The 24,109-nt window shown below is 44.9% G+C and overlaps 1 long non-coding RNA gene across 1 annotated transcript in view; it reads left to right on the forward strand.

The window, feature by feature from the left end:
• Positions 1 to 22,665, forward strand: part of LOC115029390 — a 78,859-nt gene extending 56,194 nt beyond the window's left edge. The window contains exon 3 of the long non-coding RNA XR_003834942.1: positions 22,471 to 22,665. This is a non-coding gene — a long non-coding RNA (uncharacterized LOC115029390). The remainder of the gene's footprint in view (positions 1 to 22,470) is intronic.
• Positions 22,666 to 24,109: the final 1,444 nt, after the last annotated feature.

The following is a 24,109-nucleotide window of genomic DNA, read 5'->3' on the forward strand; positions in this document are numbered from 1 at the left end:
GTTGTTGTTTACAAGATCTCAAGGCTGATACTGCACTCTTTTTAAAGATTTTAATTATTTATATAATTAAAACTTAAGCTATATACTGTGCAAAATATAACCGTTTTATATCTTTGGTTATCATTTTTAGAAATCACTTCGACAAAGACAAATCTTAGAGCAGCTTCCTCCTTGCCTCCATCCTCCCTGCCTCCCTCCTCCTTGCCTGTTTCCTTCCTCCCTGCCTGCCTCCTTCCTACCTGCTCCCTCCCTACCTACCTCCCTGCCTCTCTCCTCCTTGCCTGTTTCCTTCCTCCCTGCCTGCCCCCTTCCTACCTGCTTTCTCCCTGCCTGCCTCCTTACCTTCCTCGATGGCTCCCTCCTCCCTGCCTCCCTCCTGCTTGCCTCCATCTTCCCTGACTCTCTCCTCCCTCCCTGCCTCCCTCTTCCCTGTCTCCCTCCTCCCTGCCTGCCTCCTTGCCTTCCTCCCTGCCTCCCTCTTTCTTGCCTCCTCCCTGCCTGCCTCCCTCCTCCCTGTCTGCTTGCACTGTTGCTGTTTATTTTTTAACCACTCAAACATTATTAGAACTGTGGCCTGCCTTTGAGAGAGAAAAAAGTCACCTGGCAAATTACCATTTCAAAGTTCTTAAAGAGCTATTGGAACAAAAGAACCATAAAAACAGAGCAAATTAATGGTTATTAGCATATTCATAAACCAAAACATAAGGTCAAGCTCTTTATTTTCCTTCCGAAAAGGACACCTTCGTATGTGATCGGTCATGCATTTTGTTCTACAGCCAATAGTGTGGTTTGAATAAATTCTCAGAGGAATCTACCATTTAAATAAATAGACCTAAGAAGAAGAGAAAATTTTGCAGTTAAAATTAAGGTTTTGCTTGCTAAATTAAGATACATCTCTGCAGACAGCCTAAGAACAATCTGCTGTCCTTTCCCAGGCAGAGTCTCATGAGTAAAATCTCTTCTCATTCACAGAGATCTGTAATAAAAATTGTGACAGCATCACTCCGAAGCAATTTCCCTGCTAATGTAATGGCATTAAGATATTCAAATTATCATTGTCTTTTGTGCTGGAAGTTTTCAAAGAATCGGGCCAACAGAGAGAACTTCTTTAGCATGCTATTCACTAAGCAACACTGTGCACTGTGATGTCAGTTTGGAGGGAAATTACATGAGAAACTTCAAGACACATAAAAAAATACCTCTTGTGGACATTGAAAACCAGTGTGACAGGCAGGAACAAAAGTCTCAGAAGTCAAGTGGCATAGTTAATTTCAATTGTCAATTTGATTGGATTTTTTTTAAAAATCTAGAAAAAAAATTTAAAAATTAAAATGTAAAAAATTTTTAAAATTTTTCTTATGGTATCCATAAAAAAAGTAACTATTCCAGTTTCAAAGCTAGAATTGATCATTTTGAAAGACACAAGTTATGCCTAAACAGTAAGTTGATGGGAGCCAGCATGTTACCATTAGGTCTGTCTGAGAAAAGACACTTCATTCCCTTCATCCTGGACCGAAGCAGCATTTTCTTTTTCTTTGCTGGAGACTGAACCCAGGACCTCTCACATTCTCAGTAGCCCTACTCTACCATTGAGCTATGTAGCATGTAGTTCCTATTACCCTGCCTTAAGCTCCTGGCAGACCCTTGGATCCGCACATGAAACACACACACACACACACATTTGCCCATTTTTAATATGCTTTTAGCTCATTGATCGGGCACTTCTAAGCGCTTTCCTTCACTCCCTGCTCAACATCTCTGTATCTGCCCTCAGCTTAGTCGCCCGATTACCTTCTCCTGGCTCCGCACCCTAAATCTGCGTTCAACTGAGTTGTGTCTCTAATCTCCCAGCTGCTACCCCAGGCCCAGTTGGGGAAGTGACCAATGGCCACTCCACCTGAGATCTTCCATGGCTGATGGCCCTCTCTCCCTCTGCTCCTTTGCTCCTCCTGCATCTCCTAGCCTGCCTTCGGGAACCTGCAAGTCCCGCCTCTTCTGCCCAGCCATTCGCAGCTAGCATCTTTATGGATTAATCAAGAACCAATTGGAGAACAGGACCTTCATCATTCACAGGCTCAGAGCATCCGCACCACTCCCTTACAGAGCTACATTCTCAACCCTCAGCATCAAGTTTACATCCTCACTGTAAAAGAAAAATGTTCGTGGAATAGGGATATGTTGGAAAAGCTGAAGTCGGCTGGAGCGGTGGCCAGCTTGTGCAGTATTAGGAGGCGAGAATGTTTTAGAAGAAGAATATTGACCAAAATGGGGAGAAAGAACAGACCATTTATTTCTACTTTGAATTTCTACCCAATGCCCAAAGTACTCAAATTTAGATGTCAATTTCAAAATCTTGGGAATGATGTTACAGTTATCTCCATTAGCCAGGCTGGGAACTGGAAGTCTTTCAACTAGCCTCATGTGCCTTAAAACAGGAACTCGTGCACTTCAAGTTGCCCTCAAACCTAACATACAGCATAAAATCATCTTGAACCTCATTCTGCCTCCACCTTCCAAGTGCCGGGATTTTAGGAATGTACCACCACAACATCTTGGTTGTTTTTCTGTTGCTGTGGTAAAAATAAAAATAAAAACTCTGACAAGAGTGACTTAAGGAAAAGTCTATTTTGGTGCACAGTTTGAAAGTACTCACCATCCTGGTGGGAGGGGAAGGGGGAGAGGGTGAGAAGAGCAGGGGGTGCAGGTTGGGTAGGAGAGGGGGAGAGGAGGGAGAAGAGGAGGGATGAAAGGCAGGGAGAGGGGGAGGTTGGTGTACGGGAGGGAATGGGGTGAGAGAAGCGGGGAGGTGGGAGAGCAGGGGTGGGGTGGGGTTCGGGAGGTAGAGGCTTGAAGCAGCTGGTTACAATGTATCTATAGCCAGGATAAAGGTAACAATGAATGCTTGACCTCAGCTAGCTTGCTCAAAAAAAAATCTAGATCAAGATGATTAAATAATTTGATTAAATAATTAAAGTAAAAAACATGTAGGTCGCCAGGCGGTTGCGGGGGGGTGGGGTGGGGGCACGCCTTTAATCCCAGCACTTGGAAGGCAGAGGCAGGCAGATTTCTGAGTTCGAGGCCAGCCTGGTCTACAAAGTGAGTTCCAGGACAGCCAGGGCTGTACAGAGGAAACCCTGTCTCGAAAACAAACAAACAAAAACATGTAGGTTGTTAATGAGACCCATTTTGGGGGTGTGTCCATGAGAGCTTTTCCAGAGAGGCTTGCCTAATGGGTAGGGGAATGGCTGCTATGAATACCATCTCTCAGGCTGGGGATATGGTGGGAATAGAAAGGGATAAAGGAAAGAAGCAGATGAGCGAGCATCAGCATTGCCTCTCTCTACCTCGTGACAGCGCCATGTCACCAGTTGCCTCACGTTTCCGCCTTCAGACCTTCCCTGTCTTGACAGACGGTACCCTCAAACCCTGAGCCCAAAACAACCCTGACTTCCTTTAGCTGCTTCTTGCCAGGCGATTGATCAAACGTGATGCAAAGACAGCACCTCCCAAGCTGGCCTGGTACAGAAGCCAAGAGGCGACTGCTTAAGTGAGCCCGTCATCTCTGTCTGGTGGGAAGGGATGGGGGAAATGAGGGGGAGCTTTTTTGAAATTGCTCTGCTTCTTAGATCTGTGAGTACCTCAGAAAGGGCAGTAGGAACTGTCCTGCCTCAAGCAGTCCGGCCCCAAAATAAATCATTTTGCTTTCTTAAACTCACTCTTCCTCTACTCTCCTTTTATGCTATATTATCTCCCAATAAGAGAAAATTCGCCCCTACAAAAATTTTCAAGGTGTAGTTATGATGGGGTTGTCTCCAAGACACACTCCCCAGTCACATCAGATCTCTGTTTGCATTCTTCGTGTATGTGCTTCCAGTTGTCTGTTTCTCTTTTTTGCTTCATCTAAAAGCTTCCCATTCCTAACAGTCGACACTACAGTCAGGGGCAACTCGGGGTCCCTTCTCTGACTTCTCCTACTCCAGATCAACTGAAGTTCTGTACATCAGGTCCTTTCTATCCCTAGCTGGGATATAAAACAGACATGAGTTTGCTACTGATGGTTTGTATATGCTCAGCCCAGGGAGTGGTACTATTAGAAGGTGTGGCCTTATTGGAGTGGGTGTGGCCTTGTTGGGGTGGGTGTGGCCTTGGCGGGGTAGGTGTGGCCCGTTGGAGTGGGTGTGTCACTGTGGGTGTGGGCTTTAAGAGGCTCATCCTAGCTGCCTGGAAGCCAGTCTTCTACTAGCAGCCTTCAGATGAAGATGTAGAACTCTCAGCTCTGCCTGCACCATGCCTGCCTGGATGATAATGGACTGAACCTCTCTGAATCTGTAAGCCATCCTCAATGAAATGTTGTCCTGGTGATGTTGTCTGTTCACGGCAGTAAGACCCTAACTAAGACAGCTACCACTGCCATCATCATACACACACAGACCTGTACCCACATGTACTTTCCTCACACATAAACACACATGCACGCACGCGTGTACATGCACACACACAATCTTTCTTTAGTATTCTCCACTTGTGGTGGTTTGAATGTGAAATATTCCACTGAGTTTGAACACCGCCCCCAGTTGGTGGTGTTTGGGGGCGGTTTGAATCTTCAAGAGGTGAACCTCCTTTGGAAGGTCTCTGGGTGCCAGCCAGGCTTCTATGGTACTTCCTGGCCCCCGCTCCAGCTAGACTCACTTCCTGCCTCCTTTCGCACTGACACATGAAGAAGTATGCTGTCGGGCTGGCGAGATGGCTCAGTGGTTAAGAGCACCGACTGCTCTTCCTAAGGTCCAGAGTTCAAATCCCAGTAACCACATGGTGGCTCACAACCATCCGTAACGAAATCTGATGCCCTCTTCTGGAGTGTCTGAAGACAGCTACAGTGTACTTACATATAATAAATAAATAAATCTTTAAAAAAGAAGTATGATGTCCCCACTGTACAACTCCCCCACCCTGGAGCTACGTACCACCATACTTTTCCCCCCACGGTCCCCTCAAACCATGATCCAAGTAAACCCTTCCTTCCTTGAGCTGCAGCTTCAGGGATTTGGTTACAGCAGCGAGAAAAGGAAGGAATATAGGAAATATATGTAAAAAGTGAGGTTGTGGCTGAGATGAGCCCTGCCACGTGGTTCACAGAACTAGTGTGTAAGAAGAATTTAGATAAGGGAGGAGTTGTGGGCTAAAGAAGTCCTAGAATGTTATAAAGAGAGCTTAATGGGCTGCTGTAATGAGCATCGTTGTTTGTTTGGGTTTTTTCTCTGCCTTTTGAACACACAAAAATAGCATAGTCAAAATCCCTACCCCACCCACGGCTGCCCCTGATAACCAGAACTCAGTGACATCACTCACTCAAGATAACCAGACACAATCCTAGAACCCCATGATGCCACTGCACAGTATACAAGCACAGACCAAGAGCATCGCTCTGCTCTGCACATCTGGAGAGACGCCACCGTGATCTGCCCTGCAGCTGGATAGTCTCCCTCAGGATCCTCACTCTCTTAGAGACTACTGGGCCTGACCTTCAGTCAGAGACATAGCATAGCTGAGCAGCCTCGGGTGGATAGGCTTAGGACCATAATTAGGAATTTAGAGTATGAAGCTGGTGTGATGACCCTTGGCATAATAAAATTTAACTTTTCTTATGCTAACTGTGCTGACTAAGCACATCTACCTCCTTGCTTATGACAGCCATTCTGGTGGAAGTGTGGAAGACAAGAGTGGGAAAAAAATGAATAAAGTTGTGCTCACAGGACCTCAGAGAAAATGAGCACTGTTCCCAGGAACTGGACCACAGCCATTAGTGCAATATTCTAGTAGGGAGTCTGTAGGGCATTCTGCTCACTCCCTGACAATCTAAATTAGGACAAATTATAACGAACCAGGTTGTCTAGTGGAGTAATTTAAAGACAGCATAACATTAAGAATGTGGCTTTGTTTTTACTCCCTGTGTTTAGTGAGCATGATAATAAAAATCCAACACAGGAAGATGCAGAAGAAGTTCAGTTTGGGAAGGAAGAAAGGGTGAAGGATGCTAAAATTGCAAATGAATGGACTGGGCTTGACTGTAACCGTTAAAGAGATTCTTATCACTGTAAATACAGTTAAAGAGATGTATCACAAAAAGAAACCGGGTACCTTATACTGGGAGGCAAGATTTCACCTATGAAAGGTTCAGTTCGCAAAAACATAAATTCGTTTGAAAGGGTAGGCTGAACCTGGAATACTGCCTCGGGGGTTCCCTGGTGGAAGCCACCACCCATGCAGATGTCTTCCCTCAATAGGACAAAGGTACACTCAAGCCACTGAGGTTGTGATGCAGGAAGCGGGGACATACAGACCTCAGACTATAGGGACCTGTCAAGTAGACTGAACCCATTATGACATTATGAAGTGGCCATGAGGCTACGGAGGCTACGGGAGGAGTGTGAAGTGTCCCCCACAGGCATATGTGTTAGAACCCTACGTCCCTAGCTGCTAATGCATACTGTGACTGGTTTGTATATGCTTAGGCCAAGAAGTGGGCACTATTGGGAGGTGTGACCTTGATGGAGTGGGTGTGTCACTGGGTGTGGCTTTAAGACCTTAGTCCCAGCTGCCTAGAAGCGAGTATTTTGCTAGTAGCCCTCAGATGAAGATGTAGAACTCTCAGCTCCTCCTGCGCCATGCCTGCCTGGATGCTGCCGCGCTGTCTGCCTTGATGATAATGGACTAAACCTCTGAACCTATAAGCCAGCCCCAATTAAATGTTGTCCTTTTAAGAGTTGCCTTGATCAGGCTGGTGAGATGGCTCAGTGGGTAAGAGCATCCGATTGCTCTTCCAAAGGTCCAGAGTTCAAATCCCAGCAACCATATGGTGGCTCACAACCATCCGTAACGAGATCTGACGCCCTCTTCTGGAGTGTCTGAAGACAGCTACAGTGTACTTACATATAATAAATAAATAAATCTTAAAAAAAAAACACACTTATAATTAAAAAAAAAAAAAAAGAGTTGCCTTGGCCATGGTGTCTGTTCACAGCAGTAAAACCCTAACTAAGACACATACTGACTGGGGAAGTTGTGGAAGCTGTAGGTCAATGCGGGTGTGCTTGGGTTCTAACTCAAGTGGCTCTTAGCTTCCTATTCTGCTATGACATGACCAGCCACAAGCTCCCACACCAAGGCCTAAGCCCCAGTGGCCAGGCCTTTCCTACCATTGAGCTATGAACTAAAATCTTCCTCTATGGTACATTTTGTTAGGGGTTTGGTTATTGTGATAAAAATAATGGCCACACCACCAGGTAGCTTTGCCTTTGCCCACCTGCTTACTGTGTGTCTCCTCAGAGGGGCCAGGACATGGTTGTTTGATGAATGCACACTGTAACCCTTCTTAGAACTGTATCCTCAGAGTGCATGATCCTGACAAAGATGATGAGGTGAGTCACAGAAAGGCCTGCAATCCTGAGCCCAGTCTGGAACATACTACACTGGAGCCCCAGGGAGAGGTGTCCGTTGTGAAACCCCTGGGTGGTAAAGGAGGTAAAATTTCCATGAATGTGGTTGTTTATGACCTTTTTCTGAAGTGAGGTTCAGAAGGAAAGCTCTGGATCCTACATACACTGATGTATAACATTAAAATATCACATATAATACTATAATAAAATATTATGTATAATATCAATATAGCATCTATTTTATTATCTATAAGTATTATAGATATTATTATATGTATATATTATAAATTATATAAGATAGAGAAAACACACATAAAATAAAGTTTGCTGACAAATATTATATTTCCTTCTAAAAGATGTTTAAGGTTGAATGAAAACCCTCATTTTACAATGTTATATGAGGGCTACAGTTTTGTTTTATTTTGTTTTTAAATATATACTCCTGGGCCATTTTTTCTTATTATCCTAAATGGCATTTCTATAAGAAAGTCACCTCCAGCACTATTCTGTAAAATATTGTAAAATGTCATTAGCGGGTAGTGACAGCTGGTTTTAATAGGGAATCATCATTTGAATGTTCCTGTGACCTTACACATTCAATTTTTATCAAAAGATTGTAGGGAACTCGAGAATTTTTTTTCATAAAATAGCTGCTGAGCAGGAAATAGAGAAATTACATTTTATATAAATAAAATGAACCTACTTGGGGCCTGAAATTCAAAATCCATGCTCACTTACAAGGTATGCACAAAGCAAGGCTGTGCTCATACACGGGGTACTTACTTCCGGGGGATGGTTTAACACGGTCGTAACTTAAATGACACAGAAATAGATAAACATAACCCAACACCTCTAGCAGATCAAATGGCCTATGGAACACGGATCAGGAAAACACTGTGAATCTCATCCCACTTGGTGACTGGCTTACATCAAGAGAGTGAGCGAACATCTCTTAGCCTTCACTGGCCTCTCTCCCCCGACCCCTGGGACTATCTAGTAAAACACCGTGTATGAACAACATTTGGTAAACTCTGAGGTGCCACACAAATGAACTATTGTCATTTTGAGGTCAACGGCACACCATCTCCCCACCCCCACCCCAACAACCTCTTTGGTCTTAAATTAATTCAAGATAGGATGGTCCTGAATGATCTTACTCGGGGAGTTATTTCTTTTAGGCTCTGCCCCTGCCCAGCTTCTTGGAAACTCTGGATTCTGTTTGACTCGGTGTCTAGTGTCTGACCTTGTCACATTAGAGCTGTGAGAGTCGGCGCTGTCATCCATGAACGGGTTGTGCAGTATCGAGGGCGGGGACAAGGAGGTGGGGATTTCACTTGTTTTAGAGATCTACACCCTCGGATGGGATGTCTCTTCTTCTCCTGTTTCAGTGTAGACCTCATAGTTGTCTGCCTCTCACTTCAGCACAGGGCTGAATGTACTTATGATCTCAGGAGGCATTCTTGCTTGGCACTAAGCCAAGAGGAATCCAGAGCTGAAGACTGATGGGCCAGGGACTCTACAGTGGTTGCCTCTAAATAGTACAAATAGTATAAAATAGAATAAAATAGTAACGGCAGCCAAGAAGCCTGTGCTTACGTGCAGGGCTGTTCTGCGCGTTAATTCATTTGACTCTTTACGACGACCTTATCCTCGTTACCCACAGAAGAAGAGTCTAGACAGTCCTTGACTTAGACTAGGTTGACTTAGGATGGTTCGAAATCCACAGTAATGCAGGAAAAGCCATGCTTTGGATTTTGATCTTCTCCTGCACAGGTGAAAAGGTTAGTGTCCTGGATGATAGATGTGAGCTGTCAGTCATCCGTGCAATATCGAACACAAGCAATAGATACCCCATGCTGTGCTGCCATTGCTCAGCTATCAGGCTCAGTGGGTTATATTGTGTACATTGTTTATTGAGGACATTTTTTAACTTGCAATGGATTGATTGAGACTTAGCCCATCACAAACGAAGGAGGATCTGTAATTTAAATTCCTTTACGCAGGTTCTTAGAATGTAGCCCTGGCTAGCCTAGAACTCACAGAGATCAGCCTGCCTCTGCCTTCAGATTACTGGGATTAGAAGTGTGTACTTCAAGCAGGCCTGTCATTTATATGAAGCCAAATGGCTGATGAATGGCATGCATTCAAACCCAGACCACCTAGTTCCAGAGCGTATATACGACTTAACTCTGTCATACTGGGGCTACCACTTGTTATTATCATCTACAGTTGCACAACAAATTATCCCCAAGCCCAGTGGCTTAACACCAGTTTCTGTGGTCAGGAATGTGAACACATCTTGGCTGGGTCTTCTGACCCAGAGGGTTAATACACAACAGTGACGGGGTTCTCTATGCTGGAGACATCTCAAGGTTTGACTGGGAAGAACCTACCTTCCAGCTCCCTGGTGGGGTTGATAATAGGACACAGGACAGGCTAATGTTAGAAAGAACATACCTTCACATTAATTATTTTGATTGTGGTTTTTTTTGTTTGGGGGGGCTTGTTTTGTTTGGTTGGCTATTTGGATGGTTGGTTGGTTTTTCGAGACAGTGTTCTCTGTGTCATCCTGGCAGTTCTAGAATTTGCTCTGTAGACAGGCTGTCCTAGAACTCAGAGATGTGCCTGCCTGCCTCTGCCTCCAGAGTTCTGGCATTAAAGGCATGTGCCACTACTGCCCAGTTAAATTTAAAAACTAAAGTGCCGAGACGATGCCGGGGCCTAGCAAACACAGGAGTGGATGTTCACAGTCAGCTATTGGATGTATCACAGGGCTCCCAATGGAGAAGCTAGAGAAAGTACCCAAGGAGCTAAAGGGATCTGCAACCCTATTGTTGGAACAACATGATGTACTAACCAGAACCCCGGAGCTCTTGTCTCTAGCTGCATATGTATCGAAAGATGGCCTAGTCGGCCATCAATGGAAAGAGAGGCCCATTGGACTTGCAAACTTTATATGCCCCAATATAGGGGAATGCCAGGGCCAAAAGAATGGGAATGGGTGGGTAGGGAAGTGGGGGGCGCTATGGGGGACTTTTGGGATAGCATTGGAAATGTAATTGAGGAAAATATGTAATAAAAATATTAAAAATAAAAAAAATAAAAAAAATAAAAACTAAAGTGCCAATAAGAATCATCTTAAGTTTTCTATTTAAAAAAGGTACCCACAGTATAAGATATTCAAATGAATTGGATGTTGTTTATGTGTGTGTGTGTGTGTGTGTGTCACACATGAAGTCCTTTGTTGGTGTTGGGTGTCTTGCTGAATCACTCTCAGCCTTATCTTTTGAGAGATCCTCTCCTGCTCAGCCTGGAGTTCAGTGACCAGCCAGATAAGTCGGCCAGCAATTCCTAGGGACCTTGCTGTTTCTACCTCCCCAGGCCTTGGGGTACAGGTGCATGGTGCAGCACCCAATGTTTGTACATGAATACTGAGGCTACAGATTTGGGTCCTCATGCTGGAATGGCAAGCACTTTACCGGCAGGAATATCCTAAACCCAGGTATTAATTCAGGTCTAATTTGTTTATTTCATGCTTCTCTTCAAAAAGTCAAAGTGGCTTGTTCCCAGTCACTTTAAAGAAAGAGTAAAAACCTTTCCTGAAAGGGTCTAGGCCAGGCGTTCTCAACCATGCCTCGGAGGATCAAACACCCTTTATACACTGGAGTCACCTAAGACCATCCGCATGTCAGATATTTACATTGTGATTCGTAATAGTAGCGATTTTACAGTTATGAAGGAGCAAGGAAAATCATTCATCACAACACGAGGAACTACATTAAAGGGTCACAGCATCAGGAGGGTGGAGACGCGATGGTCGAGGCTCTTGGATTGGACCGAGGGCACCAATGCTGATCAAGCTTTCTCCAGTTTCCGTCTTCCCAGCTGGAGGCCTGAGGAAGCAGTAGAATAACGTAGGACGGACAGGAGGGGTAGGGACTCTTTTTTCCTATTTTTACTAAGGACTAAAACAGTTGCTCATTACGGTTGCTGTGGGGAAGGCATCCCAGATTCCTAGGGCCACTGGGCGTGTGTCTATTTCCAAGTCCCTGATATTTGCAATGACACAGTCTTTTAAACATCCAGGAAACAGTTCCTAGTCAGGTTAAAAATACCAACGAAGAATACAGAAATAAAATCCTAAATAAAAGATACGCAAATGGAATTCAATGGTTTATTCTTAAAAGACTAATTACCCAAGAGGGCCTAACCGGGCAAGCAGTGAGGACAGTCATTATCACATAAGTAAGATTTATCACATTACTAGGTTAGAAAGTAATATCAACTCAATTTTCTAGAACTTTGTAGCCTCCCTCAGCCTTGAAGCAGGCTGATCCAGACTTTGACCTTGCTGCCACTAAGAAGGAGATTACCTAGGGCAGAGCCTTCTCAGTCTGACCTTGATGGCTCTATTTGCTCTTCTCCAAGACTCCGCTTCCTGCTGAAAGGTCCTAGAGACATTCCAGAGACACAGCCTGTAGATCGCCTATGGGCTGGCGGGGGATGGGCCTACCCTCTTTATAAGCACGGACTCTCAGTAAACTTCAGAGGCTTTGAACAGAAAGGTTTGTCTTGGCCTCGTTCTTTTCTCGCCATCTGATCTCTTTCAGCCCCAGGCAGCCTTTCAGGGGAACCCAGTTCACGTGGCTGCAGGCGGCCACAGAGCTTTTTCTAGAACTTCGCATTATGTATAGATAAAGAAAAAGATCTCAATAAACTAGGGACAGAGTCCCCTCTACCATGACAAAATACTATCTAGGCAAGTACACTTAATGTGTAACATAAAATGCATCGCCAGAAATCTCAGGATTAAGACAAAGCTGTTCTTTACAACAGTTTTGTCCGGTGCAAAAAATGAAAACAGGGGTTGGAGAGGTGGCTCAGAAATTAAGAGCACTGACTGCTCTTCCAGAGGTCCTGAGTTCAGTTCCCAGCAACCACAGGTCCATAGATTAGATAGACAGATAGAAGGTGAGCACACACACATAAATAGTATTCTGTAAATTAAAAATAGGTATGAGTGGAAGCACGCACTAAAAATATGCTACAAACTGTTAAGAAGGGATCCTATTGAAGACAGAGATGGAACTGATGGCGGGCTAGGGTCAGAAGATTGAGATAAATTCATATATTTCTGAGCCGCTTTAATGTTTTGGGAACAAATTCTGTGCTCTCCATATTTAAACCACATTTTAAAATCAGAGGTGAATGACCGTAAGAAATGACCTCTAATTGAAAAACAACAATATCTACAATACAACAGCATCAGCATATGGAAATACTCCCAAAGGTGTGTTGGTCATTATCTTTTTACTTTACTTTTTTTTTAATTGAATATTTTCTTTATTTACATTTTGAATGTTATCCCCTTTCCCGCTTTCCCTCCCTCTTGGAAACACCCTATCATATCCTCCCTCCCCCTGCTTCTATGAGGGTTCCTCCATCCACCCACCCACTCCCCACCCTTGATTACCCTACACTGGGGCATCTATCGGGCCTTCTTAGGACCAAGGGCCTCTCCTCCTACTGATGCATGACAAGGCCATCCTCTGCTACATATGCAGCTGGAGCCATGTGTACTTCTTTGTTGATGGCTTAGGCCCTGGGAGCTCTGGGGGGTCTGGTTGGTTGATATTGTTGTTCTTCCTATGGGGTTGCAAACGCCTTCAGCTCCTCCAGTCCTTTCTCTAACTCCTCTATTGGGGACCCCCCTCAGTCATTTTCTTTTTATTGTGGATTTTTTTTTTTAACTTTACGCGGGTTTCTTTTTGGTTCCGCATTAACCGCTATTTTGTAATTAGGACAAAGGTTATCAGGGAAAACTGTGACCATCTTTCTAGGTTGCAGCCAACGATGATGACAGAGTCCGGAAAAGAATGTGCTCATCTTAATTTGGTTTCTAACGTGGTCGTGATGCCTCCCAACTCTGTGTTGATCTTTTATAAAAGCACTGGAAAAGCCAAGTGCTTCGTTTTATTGTGAAGTCCGATCCCTTTCTGCACTTGTCTAACCCAGTCACTTCTTTGAGGTCTACACTCTTCCTTTCCCTCCGTTCTTTATGGAATTGTTCACTAATTTGTCTGTCTTCCATAGAACTCTTTCCTATTTGAGGACACCCCTCTACCTAGGCCTTCATCAGCTCAGGCAGGAACCACAGAGGCTTCTCTCTGAGTCTCCCTGCCCACCAGGTGGTCCTACTGTTTATAGGACGCTCTGTCTTCATTTGCCTTTCCTTATTGCCTCCGACATTTATTCGCTCATTGTTGTTTGTTTCTCAAACTTGCTACATTCCTAACTCCATGTTTGTGCCCTTGATGCTGCTCCATTCAAGGAAATCCTTCCTAATGAACTCTACCCCTGTCTCTTCCTTGTCCCATAGTAAATGAAATCCTTTGTTTAGCACATTTTTTTTTTTCACAGACTTAAATCATGTCTTAGTCAGGGTTTCTATTCCTGCACAAACATCACAACAAAGAAGCAAGTTGGGGAGGAAAGGGTTTATTCAGCTTACACTTCCACATTGCTGTTCATCACGAAAGGAAGTCAGGACTGGAACTCAAGGAGGTCAGGAAGCAGGAGCTGATGCAGAGGCCATGGAGGGATGTTACTTACTGGCTTGCTTCCCCTGGCTTCCTCAGTCTGCTTTCTTATAGAACCCAGGACTACCAACTCAGGGATGGCACCACCCACAAGGGGCCCTCCTACCCTTGATCACTAATGGAGAAAATGCCCCACAGCTGGATTTCATGGAGGCCCTTCCCCAACTGAAGCTCCTTTCTCTGTGATAATTCACTTTATTTTTCTTGTATAAAAACCCTTACGTTGTAGCCACAGCTGGAGCGGGGTCCTCTGTATGGGGTTTTCACAAGATGGTCAATAAATTCCCGATGAAGAGACTTCGTGAACAGTCTCTTTCAGGAGATCAGGGGTCAAGTAGCAGTAGGTTTAGAAATGGCCTTGACAAAGTTGTCCAGGGGGGCAGTACATCCCCTGGCTAATGCATGTAGTCATCAATACTGGCCATCATCCATAGCTTTTTTGGCACAAAAATAGAGAGGATGTGGGTGCCTCTGCAGGTAGGGATGAGATGCACCAACATAGAGCCACAGTGGCCTGTCACCTTGCTGGGAACATTGTAGGACTTGGCAACCTTGTCCTTCCAGTAACCTCTCCACATGGGAACGACGGAAAGCTTGGCTAAGATGATGGCCCCTCAGATGGCAGTGGCTACCTCCTCAGAGCTCTTAACACCAAGAGCAATGTGACCTTTGTAGTCCCCAATAGTGACAAAAGCCTTGATCCTGGTCTGCTGGCCAGCTCCAGTCTGCTTCTGCACTGGTATGATCTTCAGAACCTCCTCCCTTAGGGATGTGCCCAGGAAAAAGGCAATAATCTCAGCCTCCTTAATGGGCAGTGTGATGGTTTATGTATGCTGGGCCCAGAGAGTGGCACTATTAGAAGGTGTGGCCTTGTTGGAGTAGGTGTGTCACTGTGGGTGTGGGCTTGAAGACCCTCTTCCCAGCTGCCTGTATTCTGCTAGAAGCCTTCAGATGAAGATGTAGAACTCTCAGCTCCTCCTGTACCATGCCTGCCTGAATGCTGCCATGTTTCTACCTTGATGATACTAGACTGAACTGATCCTGTAAGCCAACCCCAATGAAATATTGTCATTTATAAGACTTGCCTTAGTCGTGGTGTCTGTTCAGAGCAGTAAAACTCATACTAAGACAGAGAAAACAGGTAGATCTCCTCTTGGGACTTGATCTTCATACCATTGACCAGGAGGCCCAGCTTGGTGAGAAGGATCTACTCTATATCTTTGGTTTTACCTCTACGAGCCCCAACCATGATAACCACATCGCCTAAGACCAAAGGAAGCCACAGCAGTCTCCTAATCCTGGGCTCCTGGGTCCTCCGGGCCCTCCTGCTGCCCCGTATCATCTGCCGTTTGTTATTTTCCGAAAGAAGCAGCAGCCATTTAGAGCATTTCTTAACCATGTGTTGTAAATTAGACACTGGGCTGGTCAGGGGAAGTATTGATTTATTTTTCCATGACTAGACCACACTCAAAGCATTGTAATACTCAACTTTATGCTATATCATCTACTTTAACAATACTTTACTACAATAACTAGAGCTATCCAAGAGCCCCTCGTTTCTCTTCTTTTCCCCTCTGACTATAGTCTTTCTCTTGTTTGTCTTGAGATAGGGTCTTTCTATGTAGCTCTGGCTGTTCTGGAACTGGCTATATTGACCAGGCTTGCCTCAAACTTACAGAGACCCCTCTACCTGTGCTTCCTGAATGCCGGGATTAAAGGTGTGGTCCACCACTTCCACTCACGAAACCTTTCTGTATCCCACAATTAATTAACCGGTGCCACATAGGTGCTAGACTTCATGCTAAATCCTACAGATGGAAAGGTGAATAAAATCTACTTTCTACACACAAAGAGCTCAAAGCTTTAATGGGAAAGTAGACAGACAAAAAACAAACAAGCAAAGACTAACAAAGTCCTTGGATGGCAATGCCCAAAGGAACAAAAGAAAACGTGTTTAATTCCCTGGGGAGGAGCAAGGAAGGCTTCCCAGGTGAGGTGATGGTGAGATGAGAGTGGCTAGAAAAGGTGAGGACGGTCTTCCAAGCACAGAAGACAGAAGACACTAAACTGCACAGAAGACAGAAGACACTAAACTGCACAGAAGACAGAAGACACTAAACCGCACAGAAGACAGAAGACACTAAACCGCACAGAAGACACTAAACCGCACAGAAGACAGAAGACACTAAACCGCACAGAAGACAGAAGACACTAAACCGCACAGAAGACACTAAACCGCACAGCTTGTGAGTTAGCCACCCCGAGTTGCTGGGCAGGATCCCTGTGAAATGGAAATTTCTCGCTTCTTTGGAAAGTTAGTTATGTCAAATGATGTTTTGCCGGGGCACACAGGTGGAAGAACATTTTGCTAAGGCAGACACGTGAAAGACTATTGGATTAGATTGAGAAAAACCTGTGTATCAAACAGTATTACCAATAGAAGGAAAAGGCAACTCAGAGAATGGGAAAGAGAGCACAGTACAAATTCTCCATCCGATAGGAGTTCAAGTCCATTCTACACCATACGGAACAGTTCAATCAAACTGTGAACAAGCGAACTGAACGGACAGATATCTTTCCAGGAATATGAACTAGCAGTGATGAACGGGCACAGGGCAAAATGCTCACATCACACTCTGTTAGGGAGGTACAAATGAGAACCACCGTGGGGTGCCCTCCCAGACTCATCGTGAGGCTACTCTTTAAGCAAACAAACAAAAACAACCCAGAAAACGAGGGTCGGTAAGAAGTGGAGAAATGTCCTCCCTTGTGCATTACACGTGGGAATAATGAAGCTTCTGGGGGAACAAAGGGCATCTTTGTGCGCGCGCACACATACACAATGGAATAGTACTCAGCCTAGCAAAGGGAAGCCTAGCCTAGATGACAAATGAATACTGATGTCATGATATTCATGAACTACCATGAACAGGACCAGCCATCAACAAATGTTGGCAGGACTCCATTCATGGATTTAGAGTAGTCAGACTCCCAAGAACAGAAGGTAGAGTGGCTGTCAGGGGCTGAAGAGAGAGTAATTGTTTACCGGAGTTTCTGTTTGAGAGGTGTGTTAGTCAGGGTTCTCTAGAGTCACAGAACTTATGGGTAGTCTCTATATAGTAAGGGAATGTGTTGATGACTTACAGTCTGTAGTCCAACTCACCAACAATGGTCAGCAGCAGCTGTGAATGGAAGTCCAAGTGTCTAGTAGTTGTTCAGTCCACAAGACAAGCAGGCGAAGAAGAGAGAGTAAATCTTCCTTCTTCCAATGTCTTTATGTAGGTCTCCAGCAGAAGGTGTGGCCCAAATTAAAGGTGTGTGCCACCATATCTGGACTTGGAACTTGCTTTGCCCCAGACTGACCTTGAACTCAGAGATCTCCATGCCTCAGTCTCCTGGGATTAAAGGAGTATACTGCTTTGCCTGGGCCTAAGCTTTTCATGGCCACTATGCCTCAAGATCTCCATACCAAGATCCAGGTCAGAAACTTGTGTCTTCCAGCCTCAAGATCTGGGTCACAGGTGAGCCCTCCAATTCTGGATTGTAGTTCACTCCTGATATAGTCAAGTTGACAATCAGGAATAGCCACTACAAGAGGATTAAAAAGGACTCTAGATATGATGCTGGTAATGTTTACACAACAAGGTGAACATGTTTAAGTCCAGAGAACATGCTAAATTTAGCACACTTAAGATGGTTACGCCGCAGCTGGCTGTGTATATTGGCCAGGCCTACACGAAGGAATATGCTCCTGAATATGTTGGTATATGTTGCTACCTGTCTTCCTTCCTGTCTGCTGGCTGGGATTCAGGAACATGGCTGGAGCAGAAATTCGATCCTGGCGCCTCACACATCCTGCCCTGCCCTGCTCTAAAGGAGTTACAAAGAACACACAGATTCTTGCGGGGCAAGGAAGCGTGTCCCACCATTCATTGTTCTTTTGGATCTGTGCCTTGCAAACAAAGGAGAAGTTGGTTCTGTCCATTGTTGCAGGGCAGCCACGCAGCTGTCATCCTCTGGTCGGCTGGGCCTCCTCCCAAAAGGTCACCACCGAAGAGCCTGCTCCTTAGATAGAAGGAGGGCACAGGGAGGGTGGTAGGAAGATCACCTGAAGATCCAGCCATTCTTCCCAGCCAGCTGTATGCAGTTCTGTCCTAATTACACACCGCCAGGGGCACCCACATCCCATAACTCACTCCACACATATGGGAACCGGTTCTTCAGCTCAATGCTTCTCCAGAGTTAACTTTGGGCGAATCATGCCTCCATTTGTTGGAGGGACCTTTGGCAAAGGGGTAAATATCTCCCCCTAGGGAAAACAGCACAGTAACGACCTCAGGACTCAAGCACTCATAGGCTCCAGAGTCAGAGGCTTATACACAACTGTAGTAAGAATGAGCCGATTCCAAACATATGTTAAATTCTGAACATTAAATAAATAAAAAAATCTAGGGCTGGAGAGATGGCTCAGTGGTTAAGAGCACTGACTGCTCTTCCGGAGGTCCTGAGTTCAATTCCCAGTAACCCCATGGTGGCTCAAAACCCTCTGTCATGAGATCTAATGCCCATTTCTGGTGTGTCTGAAGACAGCTATATTATATATAAGTGTACTTATATATAATAAATAAATAAATCTTTAAAACAAAATCTAGTAGGAGAAAAAAGTAATGTAAAAGTCCCAATTTCAGTTCACTTATGCATCAGGCTAATTGCCTCATAAATAATAAATATAGTAAGGCCATAAGATAGTTTGTGAACAGAGGCCTAAAATGTTAGGCAATGGCGGGTATAGTATAAATATAAATGGAAAAGCTACAGGCATTGTGCAGTCTAACTTGTGCAAAAGTTAAAGGTGGTATAAGACTCTGGCGAGCCTTAACTTACCAGAGACCCCCACCCTACCCCCATACTCCTCCCCACCCCCGAGTGAACAACACGGAGCCTGGTATCAGAGCCAGGGATCGATGCAAAAGCAAGAGGAACTTTATTGTTCCAGCATGCTGGGGTCACCCTGCACATGAAGGAGAGAATGACCCCCCGCAACCTGTTCAGTGAGTTTTTATAGTTTTCAGAGCAGTCGTATTTAGGCACAATGTGATTGGCAGAATGTGACTTTTAAAACTGATTGGTCTTTAGGGAATGAGGTGGCAAGGACTTCCCTTGTCTGTAGGTGGCCAAAAGCCGCAGAATGTGTCTATGAGCTCTGGGTCTCCCCCCACCTGCAGGTGGCTGAGGTTCACGCCCCCACCCCTGATCTTTCGGAATGTAATTACCCTCTGTCTTCCAGAGGGGAGGGGTGCCTGTGTGTACTATGACCTTTCTCTTCCAGGAGGGGAGGGATCTGGTGGGATTTTTCCAAAGTTCCAGAGCTGACCTCCCCAGTGGCATGCGTGTTTAAATATGTAAAAGAGAGATATAATAACAGGCAACATCCACAAAGCAATATGTAGTTAGTCTCTGTCCTTAAAATACATGAATAATGTGTACACATGCTCAAAACATGAATGTAAAAATTATCCCGACACAGGATTGAATAAGGATCGAGTCCCGTGTCCAGGGTCATGGTCATTAAATGTGTAGCCAGAAGCCGGAAGAATAGTTATAGCCACGTAGGAATAGAGAAGAGCGGGGAAGAAGGGAAGGGAGGGGTCTTGTCTACACATATGGTTCTATATGATAAAGATGATGTTTTATAATTAAATGGTTGGGGGGGGCAAAGAAACTCCATCGAAGATTTTATAGACTAGCTAAAAAAAAAAAAAAAAAAAAAAAAAGTAACGGAGGCCTTCAGATACAGTAAACATCAAGTCTTAGGCTGTGCGCTCTTCACATACTGGCTCCATGAGCAACATTGCGTGATGCAACCTTGGAAGGAACTGGACTTGGGCCCTGAAGACTGTGAGACTCCATACAGGGTACAGAGCAATATAAAGGAGAAGGCATCACAACAACAGGGAGCTAACATACATCGTGAAGAGCTCTAGCCATCCCGGGCAGGAATGGCAAACAAGGCTCTGGCAGGGGTCCTGCCCTTCTCCCCCACCCCCTCTGCCATGCTAAAAAAAACCCATTAGGTTACACTCCCGAAGCAAGCCACCAAGGTCTGTTTCCTGATTTGCCCACATCCTCCTCCTGAGGCTGACTACCAAGGTCCAGCTATCAAAGTGTTGAGGTCCAGCCATCTAAGACCCCTTTTGGCTCACTTAATTAACCTGCCCAATCAAAATTAAACACCTCACCTTAACACGGGCGTTTCCCCTTTGACCTTTATACACTGTCACTTACCTATGGCTACACCTGTCTCCTTTATCCAGAGGCAGTACTTTATGTTGCTCCCTCCCAGGACAAATAAATACCCTTTTTTTCTGCCCCTTTTCTCCCTTCCCCTTCTCCCTCATCCTCTATCTCCTCTTTTTGTCTCTTATTCCCTGCCCTTTGACCTTCTGGAGCAAATAAACCTCCTTTGTGTTGAGAACTTGATCTTGGGGTGTCTTGAACAGATACCGATCCCTACACATTTTGTGAGACACCTACACAATTCTGGAGGGTCGTAGCCGACTTCAAAGAGGCTAGCCTTTCTCTGTGCCCTGGCTGCTGCCAGGGTCAGTGTCCACCTGCCCTGAAGACTGTTTCCCTCTGCCCTCTATTCTGTCCCAGCCTCAGAACCTCACAAAAAAAGGGTCCCATGCTTCCAACTGGCCAACAGCCCTCACCTATCAATGTATCTCAGGGTTCTATTCAAACACCACAGTGTCCTTAGGGCTTTTTGGGATTCTCTGAGTCATCTATTTTTAACTACTGCCCAGTTTCCCCGTGGAATGAAACTCCAGCTGCTTAATGGAATAGCTGAGAAGGTCCAATCTCCATTGAGAGAGAGGGAGAGAGAGGGAGAGAGGGAGAGAGGGAGAGAGGGAGAGAGGGAGAGAGAGAGAGAGAGAGAGAGAGAGAGAGAACAAAAAGCAACTGTACTGGCTAGTTTTGTGTCAACTTGACACAGCTTGGAGTTATCACAGAGAAAGGAGCTTCAGTTGAGGAAATGCCTCCATGAGATCCAACTGTAAGGCATTTTCTCAATTAGTGATCAAGGGGGAAAGGCCCCTTGTGGGTGGGACCATCTCTGGGCTGGTAGTCTTGGGTTCTTATAGAGAGCAGGCTGAGCAAGCCATGGGGAAGCAAGCCAGTAAATAACATCCCTCCATGGCCTCTGTATCAGCTCCTGCTCCCTGACCTGCTTGAGTTCCAGTCCTGACTTCCTTTGGTGATGAACAGCAGTATGGAATTGTAAGCTGAATAAACCCTTTCCTCCTCAACTTGCTTCTTGGTCATGATGTTTGTGCAGGAATAGAAACCCTGACTAAGACAGCAACCAACCAAAACTCTCTGATGGTTAATCTTTGACAAGTTGACTGGATTTAGAGTCAGCAGAGAAACACACCTGAGGTGTCTATGAGGGAGGGCATTTCAGAACGGTGGAAAGAGCCGTTCTGAAGGCAGAGCTTACCATCCGGTGGCCAGGAGTCCTGCACAGAATAAAGAGGAGAAAGTGAGCCCAAGGTTCAGCCCTCTTTTCATGATACAAAGTGTCAAGCGGCCTCATGCTCCTGCTGAGGGACTTCCTGACAGGAAGAGCTGTCCTGGCTGTCCCGGGAGCCAAAACAAACTCTTCCTCAAGTTCTTTTGTGAGGCATTTCTCCTCTCTGCCCCCCACCCCCAATTCCAATCCCGACAGTTGAGGAAAGGCAGGACTGTAGAAGCCCTCCGCCCCCTCCCCGAAGAAGGAAAGCTAAGAGGCGCACCTGCTCTAAGAGATCTTGGCGCCCAAGTTCTCAAATTCACGTAGAGAAGAGCCAACAAAGTAAGAAAGCTGAAAGCATTTAAACACCTTTCTGCCCCATCTGAGTATTAGGTTTGCTAAAAGTGTTTTGTTCGTCGTCGGGAGGCGAGGGACGCTCTGGGAGCGGACTGACTTACCCGCAAGGGCCTCTGGGAAACACAGATGCACTCGAGATCCACGTACTGTATCATCTCATGAGGACTTAGATGTTTGAAGTTGTATGTTTTGAAAATGTTATTCTAAACTTGCCACGTAATAAAAGATCCGCAGCAGATGATTGCAGCTCTCCCGCAGCTCTGCCAGTTTAAATAGGTATTACATGGCAGGCGCCTCCTCCCCACCACGTGCAGTGTCAGGCTGGGGGCTGGGAAGAACACACGGAATAATAACGTGTAATCTCCGTCTTCAAATCTGCGAGCCCTGGTGCTGCTTTGTCAGGAGGCAGTATCAGTGAAATCTACTTTTCAGATCTTTTCAAAACCAGATGAGCATGCTAGATTTTTCTTTTAAATCAACTGCTAATGGACACCTTTTGTCCACATGTGTTTTAATGCCAATGTCAAATACTATATTTTTATGCTTTTTTTTTTTATTTCCAAAGGTGGAAGAAAAAAGCATAAGGCTAGAGAGATGGTTCAACAGTATTACTGGCCACTCAACCGGAGGACTCAGGTTCAATTCCCAGCACCGACAGGATCATAACAACCATCTGTAACTCCAGGTCCAGCTCTGATGCCTCTTCAGACCTCAGGCAGGAGGCTTGTGTGTGGCACATGGACATACATGCAAGCAAAACAACCACACACATATAACTTTTGTAATTAAAAGAAAAAAATGCACTTTCTCTTAAAATCCATGTGAGTTACATTTTAAATCCTATTATGAAACATGTAAACAGTTTGTACTTGGCTGCATACTAAAAAAAATGTAATTTAACAGTTTCCTTAGCTCCTGCTCAGATCTCAGAGTCCAAGAGACTCTCTCAGAGGACAGGGAGTCGACTCAACCATAGTTTATGACCTTGGGGCACTAATGGTCATTTTCAGTGACCCCCCTCACCCCAATCTTTCCTAGATCTATGAGAAAAGAATAACTCCTCACACTTAAATGGGTTTGCAGCTGTGCAGGAGGGCATAAACGCTCTTTGTGAAACCAAGTCATAGCCACTCGAACGCAAGCTTTCTGGCGGTCACTCAACAGTGAAAGAACCGGCTGCACCCAAGAGGACAAGATAAAGGCGAACGAATCTAGGCTACATTTGAGGATTTTTGTTTTTGTTTTGTTTTGTCTTGTTTTTGTCTTTTGAAAGAATACTTTGAGCCCTCTTTAATAGGCATTTTTATGTTTTACTAAGAGTGAAACAGAACGGACTGAGTTCTTTTGACTATCTTTGCTTTTCCTTGTGATTTAAACAAAATGCTACCTCAATCTAATCAAGCAGACAGGATGACTGACACATACTCCTAAGATTAAGGTCCCAAGTGATGGCTGGTTCTAACATTAATGTTTTATGGGGCTAAGAGAGGTTCTGGGGTTAGGAAGAAAATTGCTTCTCTTCCAGAAGACTCAAGTTCAGCCCTTACCACATAATTCACAATTGCCTATAATTTCAGCTCCATGGGATCCAATACCCTCTTCTAGACTCAGAAGGTACAGGCACGCGCGCGCGAGTGCACACACACACACATACACACATGCACACATGTGCACGTTTACAATTATAATTTTAAAATAAATCTTAAAAACACTAATATTTTGGATGGGTGGTTTAATCCTGGCACTTGGAAGGCAGAGGCAGGTGGATTTCTGAGTCCAAGGCCAGCCTGGTCTATAGAGTTAGTTCCAGTTTAGCCAGGGCTACACAGACCCTCCCTCAAAACAACAACAACAAAACACCCAAAACCATTATTTTTTTAATCAGCATTTACTTTTATATGTATCTTATATATGTGAATACAATGTCACTCTCTTCAAACACACCAGAAGAGGGCATCAGATCTCATTACGGATGGTTGTGAGCCACCATGTGGTTGCTGGGATTTGAACTCAGGACCTCGGGAAAAGCAGTCAGTGCTCTTAACCGCTGAGCCATCTCTCCAGCCCCCAGCATTTACTTTTATATGTAAAGCTCTACATAGAAAATTATGTTCAAACAAAACACTATGCTGTGGGGTTGGAGTGTATGTGTGTGCATTCATGTGTGCACATGTAATATGCGTATAAGAGAAATCTGTGCAGTG

The sequence above is a fragment of the Mus caroli genome, chromosome 15, assembly GCF_900094665.2.
Source record: "Mus caroli chromosome 15, CAROLI_EIJ_v1.1, whole genome shotgun sequence".
Classification (NCBI taxonomy): Eukaryota; Metazoa; Chordata; class Mammalia; order Rodentia; family Muridae; genus Mus; species Mus caroli.